The 15536-nt window shown below is 42.0% G+C and overlaps 1 long non-coding RNA gene across 1 annotated transcript; it reads left to right on the top strand.

Moving 5' to 3' along the window:
* Window positions 1–5122: 5122 nt before the first annotated feature.
* Window positions 5123–15536, top strand: LOC310743259. The gene is made up of 3 exons (XR_014538910.1): window positions 5123–5467; window positions 11453–11572; window positions 13946–15536. It is a non-coding gene; the product is annotated as an uncharacterized lncRNA (long non-coding RNA).

The following is a 15536-nucleotide window of genomic DNA, read 5'->3' as shown; positions in this document are numbered from 1 at the left end:
TTGTTGAAGATCCCAGTTTTCTGCAACACTGTAATAAAGTCTAGGTTTGAAATTGTGCCATTTTAAATGTCAGCTGCACACTGGAGAAAGGCAGCTCAGTGAATGTGTCGTCCCCCCCCCCCCCGCCGCCTCTGCTTTTCTGAGTGTAAACTCTTAGCCTTTTAAATTAGACATGAAGCAATAGTTTGGATAGAATGGTGTCTTTGGGCAAATCTGTTTACTGTCTTTTTCTTTCAACATTTCCCCTGACTTGCAGTGTTATTGTATGAACCCTGTTTATACATTCCAGAGATGCAGGTCACTAGATTGGTGCTGTTCATGGATCTCAGCAGTTCAAAGCTGATTTGGCAGGGAACAGATAGGGTGTGTGGTTTGGATTAGAATCAAATTGGGTTTAGTTAATCCTGATTTGGCTGGGGTTGATGTGAAACAAAATAACTAGGGAGGGGGTGGGAAATCCTAGTGTAATGGTAATCAGCTTCTGGGAGGCTTTGGACAATAGTGCCAGAGTGTACGATGATAAGCAATGAACAGATTAATGTGGCCTGAGAATTTGAAAGGCATGAGAAATGACCAGAACTCGACCTGAGAACGTTTCCACTCCCCCAGAGAATCTGAACTATCCAAGTAAAGTTGAAACCTAGAGGCTGTAGGGGCTGAATACTAAAGATTACTCAATTCAGCCCGGTAAGAATGTTGAAAAGTCCACAGCAAGCTAAACATTTTGAACATTCTTTCATTTCTACACTGAGTTGCAAAACTTAGTATTTGGTTCTATGAAGCTGGCCTTATTTATAAAATCCCAAACACATTTCTTTCCCTCTGCTCTCTTTTGTCTCTCTCTCTGTGTCCCCCTCCCAAGTTTTGGCAGCCAAAGTTTCTCTCTCTCTCTGGGAATCTGGAAAAAGGCTTTGGCTCTTCAAGTGAGTGTTTTGTCCCAGCATTCTGTATTCCTGTGAGACCCTCAACAACATCCTTTGCCAATTTCAGCCTTGCGTTCCGTGTCTCACTGTCAAATCACAGGCGTAGAAGGGCTCTGACTTCCAACTTGCTTCAGCCATCGTGTTTGCGTGGTAACAATGGGCTTCTTGGCATTTGCCTCAATGTGCTGAAACATGTTTCCATAGGGCATCCTTCCTGGCATAGGCAAGAGATGGATGAGCTCTGCTATCAGGGACTGGGTGCTCATAGTTTCTGCAACTTTATGTTATAATGCCACTAAAATTAAATATTGCTTGGAATTAACTATGAAAACAGAGAAACATGACAACTTTAAAAGTCCTGGTTCTTGTGTCATAGAGAGCTCTTGCTAGTAGAAAATGCTGCTAGAAATTACAATTTTCACTTGAAGGCAGAAAAAGAAGTCTTTCTGAAGAAACAGCAAATTCAGTTAAATTTAAATACTGCTTAATTGCAGTCGTCTCTAACTTCCCAAAGTTAACTTCAGTGCTAATCCTCTCTTTTCCAGGCTTAATAATACATAAGAAAACAACATGAAATGATGGGGGAATTTGTCCTATGTTGGTCTTAACATACTGCCACCATTAATAGCAATTTTATCAAGATTAACTTGGCTACTTCTAGCCTCTGATTAACTTTATCAGATAAAATGTGGACCATTTGGATGAAGCTTATGGACCATTGGTGGTCTGTGGACCACAGTTTGCAAATCTAGACAGTGTTGTAGATTTAATTCTGTTTCTTTAAATGGAATGGAATGCACTGATTGAATATTGAAGCCCATTGTTTTTTGTGCATTTCATCTTTCATGGCAAATTGTTCTAGAAAAATGATTTTGAGTGTAGAGGTCATAATTGGGAGCGGTGTCAGATGTGCATCCACTGCACACCTGAACTCTGTGGTCCCTGCTGGGTGAATATTGGACCTCTGCTGATCTTCAAGCTGCTTGAATTAATCACAGGGCCAGCATGGGAAGTGCAGTCTTTCTGCGAGTGAAGGAAACCCATGAAGTGCTTACATCCCAAGCAATTTCTTTCTGCACTTGACTCCTGTTTTAGTATTAAAGAGCTTAAATGAAAGCGGGGGGGGGGGGCTCTTTTGCAGATGCTCTTGGCAAGCAGGGGGTTCCAAACAGATTAAAATACCTGTGCTGCTCTTTGGATTTCATCATGGGTGTAGAATATTCAATAATGTTACGTTGTCTGCCAAGGATCTGGATTGCTTGTGTTGCACACAATGAAGCTTAATAACAAAGGCATCCTTACCTGGAAGTATAAACTATTAAGATAAATAGGACTGGAGTGAGAATATGAGCAAAACAACCCACTTTGCTATGATTTTAATATGCCAAGAACATTAATTGTTTTTGTTTTATTTGACTTCATCAGAACCTTATGAGTCAGGCTGCTTTTGTTTGTTTGTTTCATAGGGGCCAGAGGCTGAGAGATAGTGACTTGCCAGGACGGCCAGGATCCATTGCAGAATTAGATGTGCCCAAGCCCATTGGTTTCAATCAGCTTATTCATGCTGCTGTCTATGCTGGGTTTTGTCCAATGAATGCAGTGCAACTTGAAACATATCCAAAACATTGTACTTGGACAACCTTCTAGCCTGAGAAATAATCTGGCTCTTAACGCTTTCAGGTACTTTTAAAAAAATCATTTCATGAATTCCTGCCCTTCTAATTTTTCTTTTCTTTTTTCCTCTCTTTAGTGTACTGACCCGTAAGTCTAACCAAGTTTAAAAATAACCTCTGAAAAATGTGCTGTTATGTTGCATGCTCCTGTGAGTATGCTGCGGTATCTTTTCAGTTTGTGTAAAATAGAGCTGTTATATTCATAGTCTTTTTCTGCCATCTTGTGACAAATATGTCCCACTGCAATGAAAAATCCAGCCCTATAAATTATCTTCAGGCAGTGATTGTATATGCACTTCCCTAGGGATCTGTCTCATTGAACTCAGAGAGACTTCCTTCTGTGCATTGTCATACTATGCAGAGGTTATCCGCACCAAAGGAACAGGCCTTACTTATTACAAATTAATAATAATTATAATCAATAGTAGTAGCAGTAGAGGGTTGGCTGAAAAATAATGTTATTTGGTATTAGAATCAGAACCAAGGGCACCACCAGACAGCATCCACTTATTTTGTTATTTAAAAGGTAAAGGGACCCCTGACCATTAGGTCCAGCTGTGAACGACTCTGAGGTTGCGGCGCTCATCTCACTTTATTGGTCGAGGGAGCCGGCATACAGCTTCCGGGTCATGTGGCCAGCATGACTAAGCCGCTTCTGGCGAACCAGAGCAGCGCACGGAAACGCCGTTTACCTTCCCGCTGGAGCGGTACCTATTTATTTACTTGCACTTTGACGTGCTTTCGAACTATTAGGTGGGCAGGAGCAGGGACTGAGCAACGGGAGCTCACCCCGTCACGGGGATTTGAACCGCTGACCTTCTGATCGGCATGTCCTAGGATCTGTGGTTTAACCCACAGCACCACCCACGTCCCCTATTTTGTTATTTACTTATTGTTGTTTTATATTTATGATGACTGTATTACATTTATATCCCACCTTTCCTTCAAGGTGCCATGTATGGTTCTCTTCCCTCTCCATTTTATCCTCGCTGAGAGACTGTGATTGACTTGGCAAGCTTTATGGCTGAGTAGGGATTTGAACCCTAGTCTCCCTGGTCCTAGTCTGATACTCTTAACCACTACACCACACCAGCTCTTGCTCTGGTTCAGCAGGCTGTTTCTCAGCTTAACCTGCCTCTCAAGACCATCACCTTGAACTTCTCAGAAGAAAGTGAGCTATAGACAGTGCTTCCCCCCAGGGGTACTTAAGGATATGCAGTACTGGACCTCTTTTTTGTTGTTGTTAAAAAGTGTGGCACTTACTTAACAGCTTCATGGTGAGTACCGCCACCCATTTTTCTAGGGGAAAAGCACTGGATATAGATGTAATAATAAATAAGAACAAACAACAAACAAACAAATGGCGTGGCTTATGCTGAGAGCCAACCTGGTCTGAGAATACGTACCGTATTTTTCTCTCTATAAGACGCATGCAAGCATAAGACATAGTTTTAGAGGAGGAGAACAAGAAAAAAAATGTTCTCTCCCTCTCTGCTTAGCACCTCTCCAGCAAAGCGGGAGGAGAAATGGAAGGGGCTCCGTTTTTCCTCCTGCTTCGCTGAAGGGGCGCTGTGCAGAGAGGGAAAGCTGCACAGCGGCTCTCCAGCAAAGTGAAACCAGGAGAGCAAGAGGGATCCATCCCTCTTGCTCTCCTGGCTTCAGCGAAAGCTGCGCAGCCTGCATTCGCTCCATAAGACGCACACACATTTTCCCTTACTTTTTAGGAGGGGGAAAGTGCGTCTTATAGAGCGAAAAATATGGTACTTGGCAGACTGGATACAGCAACGCTGATCTGGTCTGCACCTCCTGCTGAGCTGGAGTATCTTGAAGAGAAACTTGTACCCAGTTTGCTCCTCCTCAGAGGAGGTCAGTGCAGTGCATGAGCCAAAGTTTGGCTTAGCATGCTGTCCTATCCTGCTATTGTGGTTGAGGTTTCTGCTCTTTAACCATGTCCTTTAACCATAGGACAAACCTTGGGTCTGCAGATCAGGGTTAGGGAGGAGAGGCCTTAAGTAGGAACCTGGATCTGAACGACATGCGAAGCCAAACCTCTGCTAAGCTGCCATCCTACACTAATATAAAATGCCCTGGAAGGAGCAAAGGAGCTGCATTCTCTTCCTCAGGAGTCAACAACATAGTTTGAGAATGCAACCACTGTGTACAGCTATAGACAATCATGTACTTTTGGAAACCACTAAACTGGGAATACCTTTTTTTTAGGGCAAAAGTTAGCCAATGTTTATGAAACATCCCATTTGCAAAAATGACATTTTCATGAAATGATAATAATAATACAATACCGATGGTACCAAATCTACGTGCAAGAAATGTGAGAAAGTTTCCTTATTTATTTTTGATTTTTACATTTGTAAATCTTAAAGCGGTTCCCAAAATATAAAAACCAAGAAACAGCAACAGTTTAAACATCCCGATAGCCATAATACATCATTTCAGGAACTGCAACAGCCAGAACCAAAAATAGAGCTCAGTAGCAACAGTCAGGAAATGGACTTTCTCAAGCAAGTGCTGAGATTCCTGTTAGTTTTTCTTTTAAAAGAATGACTAAGAACTTGGATGGGGGAAGAGGAATCTTTTTTCTTTTTAAAAAATTAGGTTGGGAAGAAAAATGTGCTAAATCTGTCCAGTTCTGCATAGCTTTTAAATTAGTTCTCTGGAGCTTATTTGCAGCTCCCAGCCTCTCACTGGTGACAGATAAGCTGTCCATGAAACAGGCTTTGGAATCTCATAAAGTTCATTTCCTTAAGTAAAGCTTAGAACAGCCTCCTTCTCTCTCCCAGCACCTGCTTTTGTGAGTGAGCCGCCTCCATTCCTTTAACCTGAAGCAGTGGTCCATGCATCGTGGGTGGAAAGGTATGTTTTTAATTTGAAGGACCCTCCCTGTTTTGCTTGCATGGAGCGTTCTTTCTTTCCATGTCTTCATTCCACTCAGCATTCCAGTCATTCAGAGACTCATACTGTTTACATGGTCTGATGCCCTGCGGTTATGCTCTACTGTAAAATGAGGGATATTTTGTTTCGGCTTAAATGATCCGTCCTGGGGAATTCCCCTACCTGGATTAATGAGCTTCTGTGGACACCTGGGAAGAATTTGAAACCTGGGCTTGTTAGAACTAGTTAGGGCTCCCTGACGACCGTGCGGAACGGATTGGCACAACAGCTCCAAGCTATATCATTCACTCTGATCATGGCTTGTCATTGCGGAAGAGAACCTGGATTGTGATTTTTCACAAAGGCTGGCTAATTAAACAAACTAGCTGTACAACCTGTGGTCTGATGTTGATTTGTTGTGAAACTGACTAGAGTTTGTCACAAGCCACAACCTCTGTTTCCCCCACAATGGCCTGATCTGTACAACACAGTTTTTTTTTGGGGGGGGGTGCTCAGACTTTCCACCTCCAGGGCCCACTTGAGCTAAGAGGTTGTGAAGTTCTGGAAAGCCAGAGTTTGCCCTGGTTGTCAATGGTGAGACGAAATTAGGAGAAACTCAGAAATAAAAATGTAAACCCACTGGTTTATATTGGAGCGGTGGAAATTGGCAAAGGAAAGGCTTTAAAAGGAAAATGAAAACTGACAACTAGATTATACATTATGAAATAAACAAATGAGAAGAATAAGCTTAGTCAAGGATAGTGACTTTTGCTGCCCAGTCAGTTGACCCTCTAATTCCTTTTGGCATGTGTCAGGGAACTGCCATCGGAGCCCGAGGGAGAGGGAGGGCTCCAGAGGGGTTCCGGAGAGCGTCCCGGGAGGGAGAGAAGCAGCCCATCTGCTGGGGAAGGAATTCAGTGTAGCACCAGTGGAGAAGGGGGGCAGATGGGGGAATCGGCGAGGTGGCTCCATGACTCCTCGCCGGAGACCAGCGGGGAGAGCACGGGTCCTCTGCTGCCCACACCCTCCCTGCGCAGAAGGCTTCCACGCAGGGAGAGTAGGCGGCGACTAGGCGTCAAAGAGCTTCTTTGCTGGAAGAAGTTCAAGAAACGCCCACTGACGGATTCTGCCAGCGATTGAGACAGCCACGGGTGAGAGGCTGTCCGGACAGAAAGGGTTCACCCAGGTAACCCAGCCAGGTGTGGCGTTGATTTACGCACGAGCAACCCCTAGAACCATTACAGCATGCAAAGCGATGAAGTAGAAAAGGGTGAGTTGACATTATCCTGTTAATCCACAAAAAAGACAGCCCTTTTTTCTGGAGGGGAAAAATGTGCCATCAAATTAAGGTCTCTGTTGTTTCTGCCGCCTTTCTATATGTAGCAGAAAAGGTGGTTCACTCCCTATTTTACCATGTGAGGGAAACTCCAGTTAGTTGGAAAAGCCAAGAACTAAGATCCCCTGCTAAGACTGATGTTTGATCGAAGATGTAATCTGCAGCATGTTCTTGACACAATCATTCTATATTAGTTGTGGATTTATTCCCCAGTGTTACCATATTTCTGCTTTCTGGAGGGGATGTAGCACATCAAAAGCAGGACAAGAATAAACCAGATTGCCTATGGTATAAAATGATTTCGGCAAGAAGTTATGTGCTGATTGGAAGCAAAGCAGTGTGGCTGCCCCAAAGCCTTTGGAGGCACAAACAGTATTGAAATAGTATTGTGTGTAACTGCCCAAATAGCACCAAGAGCACCAATAACCAATAATGTGCAATGAAAAGGATGTCTGGATGTCTAAACCTCAGTTTGTTCTCATGGGGAGATACCATGTTTTCCCATTACATCTGAAGGCCCCTTACTCATAATACAGCTAGCATAACAAGCATGTTCAGACACCAGAAGAATTCAGAATCTTTGCTTTTGATTAACCACCATGTGCCATGTCATTTGGACCAGAAATACAGATTAATTTAATTTAAACAAACCAGCTTTCAAAACCATGATTTGAAATTGACTTGTTTTAAGTTAACCAGAGGTAACGCTAACCACAGTTTGTCAGTCTGGATGCTTAACCAAAAGCAGAAACAGTGACTTCTGTATATCTCCCAGCTGTGCAGGAAGAGCAGAGTAAGCGTATGAGAGAAGCACCCAAGCCCAAAGCCTGCTGTGGCTCATTCCTGCATGACCCCATAACACGAAACCATGGTTTAGTGTGATGTATGAATGTGGCCTTTATGTCTATGCCGCTGATTAAAACTATGTAACTTAGGTAAATTAGTTCCAGAATGCAAATTGTCTGCATTGTTGTATTTGTGAACATTAAGAAAATTTCCTCTAATTGTCTGTGAGGTACTCTATAAAATGATATTTTATGCAAGGGTTCCAGTTTCTCCTTATGAAAGGGAAAGGTCAACCCAAGGGGTCAACTGCAGGGTAGGCTGTCAGTTGCTAAATGATTCTGGTGAAGGAGTCCAATTACACTTGGTCCCAACCAGACCAAAGAAAGGCAGATACCTCATATTTTCTCTCTCTCTTTCACCTGGAGTCTCAAGATTGCTGCTCCTCCTTTGAGACTATGAGCATCTGAGCATATCTTTGGTTTATGAAGCTTCCTGCTCATTAGCAGTTCTTTATTATTATGCTTTTCAGAAGATTACCCTCAGCTGAATGAAACTGTGGCATCCAGCACCCCTAGGCTTTCCCCTTGGGCTGCTTCTGAGTCCAGTGGGCTTCAGTGCTATCCTCAAATGCATTGTAAATACCACTGTGGACTTCACGCTTCATTGCTCTAAAGCTTTCCCTTGCCCCAGAGAGTGCAAGCTTGAGAGCTTAGGTCTAAGCGTCCAGGTTGACATCCCCAGTGCTGCATTACATCAGAACTTTGTTTCTCTCTTTCACCACCCTCCCCCTTATCTCTTGAATTTTCATTCAGATGAAATGTGAAGAGAACATTTGTAATCATAACGTCAGCTCAAACCTTACCTACCATACTCAGCTGAGCTTACTCCAAGGTAAGTATGCAAAGAAACGCAGCCTTTGTCATCCATATGGCTAGTCGATGGAAGATGAAATCACTGGGAACTGTTCTCTCATGTTATAGTTCCATTCATTTAAGTCCACACCCACATATGGAGGGAGGACTTATATGGAGATCTCTATTGAGAATGGCTCCATTTACATGCCTATTTACATGCTTCTGGAAGTAGTTGAAATGTGTGTTATGAGGAGTGCATTATGAGTTTCCTGGAAGGAAGAAAACCAAAAGAAGCTTGGACAATGGGGTCAGCCTCTTTTCTTTGCCCTTAGCCCCATCCCTGGCTGGCCATCCATTGTCCTCCCTGGCCGAGGGTGGGTCAAAGGCCGGCCCAAGCAGGTGGGAGGCACCTGCCCAGGTGAGCCTCCGCTCGGTGCAGCAAACCCCTCCCACTTGTGGGGAAGGGAGAGTGGAAATTATGAGTTTGTGGGTGCTGGGCCTGTCTAATCTCTGGATCCAGTAAGTGTTACAATTTAATCAATGCTTGGGGTACTAAGATGTGTGTCAGACACTGCTAATCCCTAGATCCAGCAAGTGTTTAAAGCTAATTAAGCCAGATGGGTGATGGGCTATTAAAAGGGCTTGTGCTAGATGACAACTCCCTCAACAGATAAAGTCACAGGGTTAACGTTGAGAGTTGAGCTGTTATGTGAGCTAGAAGCTAGAAAAAAAGCAGCAAGCTGGAAAGCCAGAGAGGCAGAATGTGATGTTTGAGGCCTGCTGGAATCCAAGGCTGTGGCTAGGGTAGGAACAAGACCCTTTTGAGGTGTTCATGCTGTGAGTCCCTCCATCATCGGCTCAGGTTGTATATCTCTGTGTAAATAAACCATATATCCCAAAGAGACACCAAAATCTCTGCTGTACTTCGTTCCCCAAAGGAAACACGAACCCTGTGTAAGAACCAGGAAACCCTGGAATCTTGCACTCTTCAGAGATACTGGACCAAACTGCCCCTTGCATTGGTATTGCAGTGTAGAGGATGTGTAGATAAGGAGCATAAGGCTATCAAGGGTTGCTAGTCATCATGATAACATGCTGTGTCCAGGAGTTGAGGAACCAACATAGAAGAGGGCCTTCTTGTCTTTTTCTGTGGGCTTGCCAATGTATATGGTTGACCACTGTGAGGAACAGAGTTCTAGACTGGGTTGGTCTTGGCTCTGAATCAGTAGGGCTTTTCAGAGATTTCTGATGTAGCTATGCTTTGACTTGCAATCAAAAGTGGACGGCTTGTAGTGTTTGCAGTGCTTCTACACTAGGTGTTTAGTAGTGTGAAAATGCCATGCTTCAGAATCTGCACTATGCTGCCATCCAGTCATTGTCATCCTGTATTTTCCTTTAATTCGTCTGTCTTTTCTCATAACACTGAAAGTTCAACTTTTCCCAGAAGACTAGCACAATCTCCACAGCTGTTTCTGCATTTAGCACCACTCTTCTAGTCTTTGAAAAAAGTGGCGTTTTGACCTAGGCTGTGACATGTCAGGTAGGAAAACTTATCACAGCTCAGTGCACACTCACTATAATCTTTGCAGTGGACAACTTTTTTTCACCCCATTGACTCTCTTCAGAAAATCTTTTAATTAGTGTTAAAATGCTTTCCTAGCTATCACTTGTTTTCGGTGGAAAGGTGTTATACTGCTGTAACACTATAATGTTACATTGCTATAATGTCAATTTACACAAAATGATTTGTTATCACCAATAACCACAGCAGGAAGGGTTGTTGTTGTTTTTGTTTAAAAGCAATTTAAAAGAAATGAGTATCTTTTTAAAAAATATTTTTTTAGCAAAAAGAAAGCAGCATACATAAAAAACAAGCAAACATAGGTATACATAAAAAGAAAAAAAGGTATATTAATCTTACAACAAATATTCATAGATTGATATAGATCTTATACCAAATATGAGTATCTTTGCATTTATAGCACTACAACATTAGCACAATAATGACATTTAAAAATAAATGATGAAAAGACTTTCTGAATAGTCACCATTTTAGTAGCACAGTTTGTGACAGTAAACATAAAGTTATTGTTATTACCCTTAAGTCATTATGTTTTAAATTAACATTATATAGCATTATGGCGAGTTAACACTATAACACTAGAAGTATAGAGGTGGAAAATATTTTAGCTCTGTTTTATTTTATTTATCAATGACTTTTTGTATGCCATTAACCGATGAATTAAAAGTAAATCAATAAGGCAATAAAATGGTGCCCACAACAAAAGTTATAATGAATGTGTGCTGGGCTTCAAAAGGCTGGTCAGGTGACTTGGACCTTTCATGCCCACAGCTGCTATGCCATGCCCAGTCCGTTGGTATGGATTGAAGTTAGTGAGATGTGCCCACACAAAAAGTGTGATATTCTCTAATAGTGTTGCAAGTCAATTTCTATCCCGCTTGTAGCTTACAATGAAAGAGCTGTGATTGGGTTCGCTCTAGAACTCTCCCATATGGAAACTGCACTGGTTAACTAACACACACTTTTCTTGTTTTAAAAGGGCTTTCAAGCAAATTGGTCAATTAAAAGCATCTGTCTTTCGTAGGAGACGCTTGTTAATGATACTGGTATTTTGTCTGCTGCGTATCTTTTGTAGTTGGTAAAAATTACATTTCCACTTTCCCGGATCCATCTTTAGCTGTTAAAATGTTGCCAACAATGGAAAATAAATTTAGTTCCTATTATGTAAATCCCAGATAGGGTGTTTATGAAGAAGATAATGTTTTCCCATTAGTCTTGGCAAGTGTGATTTGTCACTTTTATCAGGTTCTGTGACAGCATCTTTCCTTATTTAGAAGGATAGAAAATAGTTGCCTTCACTAAAGGGAAAGAGATATAAACTCAAAGCTGCTTGCATCAAACTGTGCCACCTGGCATGTTAAATATTGGGAATAAGTTAGATACTACTTTTAGTTCTTTATGTTTCCTAGGAGCTGAAAAATTAAATCAACGTGGTTTTATATGCACTTTGAGATCCACCTTCATACTCTGTGAAAATGATGTCTATGTCATATTTTCAATGCACAGATATTCCGTATATGAGTCTACAGGTAAGCACACCTTTATATATTCTTGGATTCTCTTCCTTTCCACTAAGAGGAGCTCCAGACAAAGATGTCTGTGTGAGAAAAAGATTAACGTGACAATATAGCCTGAATAAGGCAAAGATTCTGTTTTTGCAGCTGAAAGAGGAGGAACATTTCATCAGTCCTGCTTTATGACATGCTAGGTACAGACATCAGATTTCAGATCTTCAGTCAGCATGAGTAAGCAGCAGAATTCATATAACTCCTTACTCATGAGTCACATTTTTAACTGAGGCCCAAAAGCTGAATCTACAAGAAGTCCAAATAATGACTCTCAAGAAATTGATCTCTTTGCCCCTCTTGGTTCTTTCATTTCGTTTATTAACTGATATTCTTTCATTTATCATATTAACTGATGCTCATCAGATAGAATATTGTCTGTCTCTAAAGTGAACAGCAGTTAGTGGTGGTTGTGCTTTTGCAAGAAACCCTGATATTTCTTTTTCATCCAAACTACTCTAAACATTTTCTGAGAGTTTGTTCTGCTGCTTTTTTTTATTGCTCGCCTATATTTCGAGAAGCACCTACGGTAGACTCGTAATCTGGTGAACCGGGTTCGCGTCTCCGCTCCTCCACATGCAGCTGCTGGGTGACCTTGGGCCAGTCACACTTCTCTGAAGTCTCTCAGCCCCACTCACCTCACAGAGTGTTTGTTGTGGGGGAGGAAGGGAAAGGAGAATGTTAGCTGCTTTGAGACTCCTTCAGGTACTGATAAAGCGGGATAACAAATCCAAACTCTTCTTCTTCTTCTAACTGCATAGTTCTTTTAGTGGCCTGAAGACACAGACACACCAACCACCACTGTTTTTTAAATAGGCTTTATAGTTGGTCTGATGTGAAACTTTTCACTTTCCTGGAACTCTCTGAAGGAAGACACGGATTGATTGGGAAAACTAAGGTCATGATTATATCAAAGCTTTACAATGATTTGTAAAGACTACACTTTACTGTTAACTTTACTGTCTAGCACCCATCCCACAATGCAGTGGATATTCAGCTAAAGGACAAGCAAGGCCTAATTAAGACACACAGCAGTTCCATTTGTGGGGTGCATTTTGTGGAAGGTGGGCCTACCAATCCTAAATATCCAGCCTTATCCTACATGAGGTCACCCATGCAGACAGCAAAGCACAGAGCTGGCATCCATCTCCTTTCCTCTTATGTCCACAAGAAAAGGGCATCTCTGACACCATCCCGGAACAGATGTGGGATGGATGGAGTTATTTATTTCTACAACAGAACATTTACATCTAGTGGAGGCACTTCCTCACAAACCTCCAGCCCCCACTTGTCTGCCATCTTAGTTGCAAGTCAGTGGGTGGTTGTGTCTGTCACTGGGCCTATCCTGGCTCCATCTACTGCTGATCTCTCTGCCTTCTGCCCTACCAATCCCAATGGACACCAGCCACCACTGTTTACATCTCGCGTTTCTTCCATTATGGAACCCAAGTCAGAGCACATGGGTCTTAGACCTAGGCACAAACTTGCTTCAGCAAGGTAGTGACTTATGAGCTTGCTTTTTTATCATTACCATGCCCAAGCAGAACGTTACGAATAACACTCCATAATAAGACGACTCTTTAGGTTTCCTTTTTTTAAAGTTAGGAATCTGATCTGACGAAAATGAAAATGAAAATGCTAATGCAAATATAGATATGCAAAACAGCATATATCAGGAAATACAATGCCTTTTCGATTTTGCATGCATTATAATCAGTTAGCAATCTTGATGTGAAAAGCAATGGAGACATAGAGTAACTTTAGCTTGCTAACTGAAGTTATCAGTTTGAGAATGTTCCCTTTGCTCGTTGATGAGGGGTTAAATGAGCTGAATGAAATGGGTAATTTTTCACTACTTTCTCTGCTTAGTGTAACAGCAGTTATTTGAAGCATGTTTTGCTTATGACAACTGTAAAATCTAAATAATTATCCATAGCAAGGGAGCTTATTTTGAATATCACCAGGCCATGATCTTAAAGATTCACACTTTGCAGCGGTTTTCAAAATATAGATTCTGCAACCATCTAGGGAGAGTGTTGTTTTTTTTGCAAGTGTATTCTGCAACATGCAATTGCCACAATAATAGTGCATTAGTGGTAGATTTATATTGGACCTGCCACACATCACTTCAACGTATTGATTGTTCCGTGATGCTTTCCAAACGTTATCATGTGTTTGCTGCCTGGAGGGCCACTCTTGTGCTATACTGCAACAAAAGTGAGACATAAAATAAATCAGAACATTTGTGGTATAAAAAGTTACAGGATTTCAGCAGGAAGCTACGGGACTTGCGCTGATTGAAAATGAAGCAATACATCCACCCCAAACATTTTGCAGGTGCAAACAGTAGTGGAAGAAGATCAAGTATAACTGCCCCGATACCATCATCTGCACAAATCATAAAGTGTGCACAATAAAAAAGGATGACTCATACTCTGTCACTGCTGCCAGTCCATTGGGGAATGCCGGGCTTCTGAGTCAGATGTTGATTTTAGCCAGAACTGGGTAACAGGACTGCCTTTGTCTTTGATTTATAGCCTGTGATTTGTATGGAGGAGGCAGATCACAAACCAGGGTTGAGGCAACGTGCATGGTTTGGCTCATAGCAGTGCAGGAGCAAAAGAACTGGAGGAGGAACAAAGCCCCATACATTCTTATGTGAAAACAAGTTTATTGTGTGATTGCTGTGAATCAATTTCTTTTTACTTGCTGTTCACCATCCTAAAGATTCCTGTGACATCCACAAACTTGGCTGCCTCATTGCTCACTCCTGTCTCCAGGTTATTTATTTATGAACACATTAAATAACACCAGGCCAGGAAGAACATAGATTTGCTTACTTCAACCAATGTGAAATGTGACTGCTTACTCTTCCATAGTGCTTTCTGTTCTCCATACAAGTACTAACCATAAGGGGATCTATCCTCTAAACCCATGGCTGTGAAGTTTGCTCAAGAGCTTTTGTGGAGAGAATTTGTCAATACCTTTTTGGAAGCCCAAGAATATAATGGGAAATGATCTACATGCTTGTTGCAGCTCTCAAATAACTGCAGGAAGTTGTTGAAGCAGGACTTCCTTTTACAGAAGCAATGCTAATCCCTGCTCAGCTCTGCTATATGTTTAATGAGTCTAACTTTAATAATCCTTTTCCCAATTACCTGGGACAGATGTTATACTAATGGATCTATAATTTCCTGGCTCCCCTCTGGATCCTTTTACAAATGATGTTATGTTTGCTACCTTCCAACCTGCTGGTAAAGAGTCTGATTATGTTGACAAATTGCATATTGTATTACAAAACAACACAATTCTTTAAAAATCTAGTACAGGTTATGGTGCAGGTCACTGAGACCCAGGTGTTTGTTAATTTTTAATTTGTCAGCCCTTTGCTACCTTCGTTAGAGTTTCATCTTCAAGTTTCCTGGCCTGCCACACATGTCAAATCTATGGAACCATCAATTCCTGTTAATATATATATATATTTATTTCATTGGACGCAGGGCCATCTTTGGCATATATGGTAGTAACAATACACCCCAAACAAACTTGTAGCTGTCATGAAGTAGTGATCCTGTGAGCAAGTATCACTGGGTGGGGCTTCTCAGGCACCTGGTAACGATTAGTCCCCAAAGCGGGAGCATGTGATGGCACTGGCTTGTTGCCAGCATTCCCCAGCCCCTATAAATCTTCAAGTTAGCCTGCTGGGGGAGGGAGAGAACATGCCGTGTTTTATACTTGCTGTTTGGTGTCCTGTAGCTGGTGCCAGAGAAGAAGCTAATAAAGCCTGGTAACCCATTTGGTACCTGCGTGTGATTGATTAGTAGCTTGGAGTGAGGACTTGGGAAAGCGACCCCTTCCTTGACAGTAGCTCTTGATCTTTTTGTGTGGCAGTGCCTACACATTGGTAAAAGGTAAAGATAAAGGTACC

Source organism: Podarcis filfolensis, assembly GCF_964270895.1.
Source record: "Podarcis filfolensis genome assembly, chromosome: 10".
NCBI classification, from domain to species: Eukaryota; Metazoa; Chordata; class Lepidosauria; order Squamata; family Lacertidae; genus Podarcis; species Podarcis filfolensis.
The sequence above is the reverse complement of the archived record's forward strand: the minus strand, read 5'-3'. Positions and strand labels throughout refer to the sequence as shown.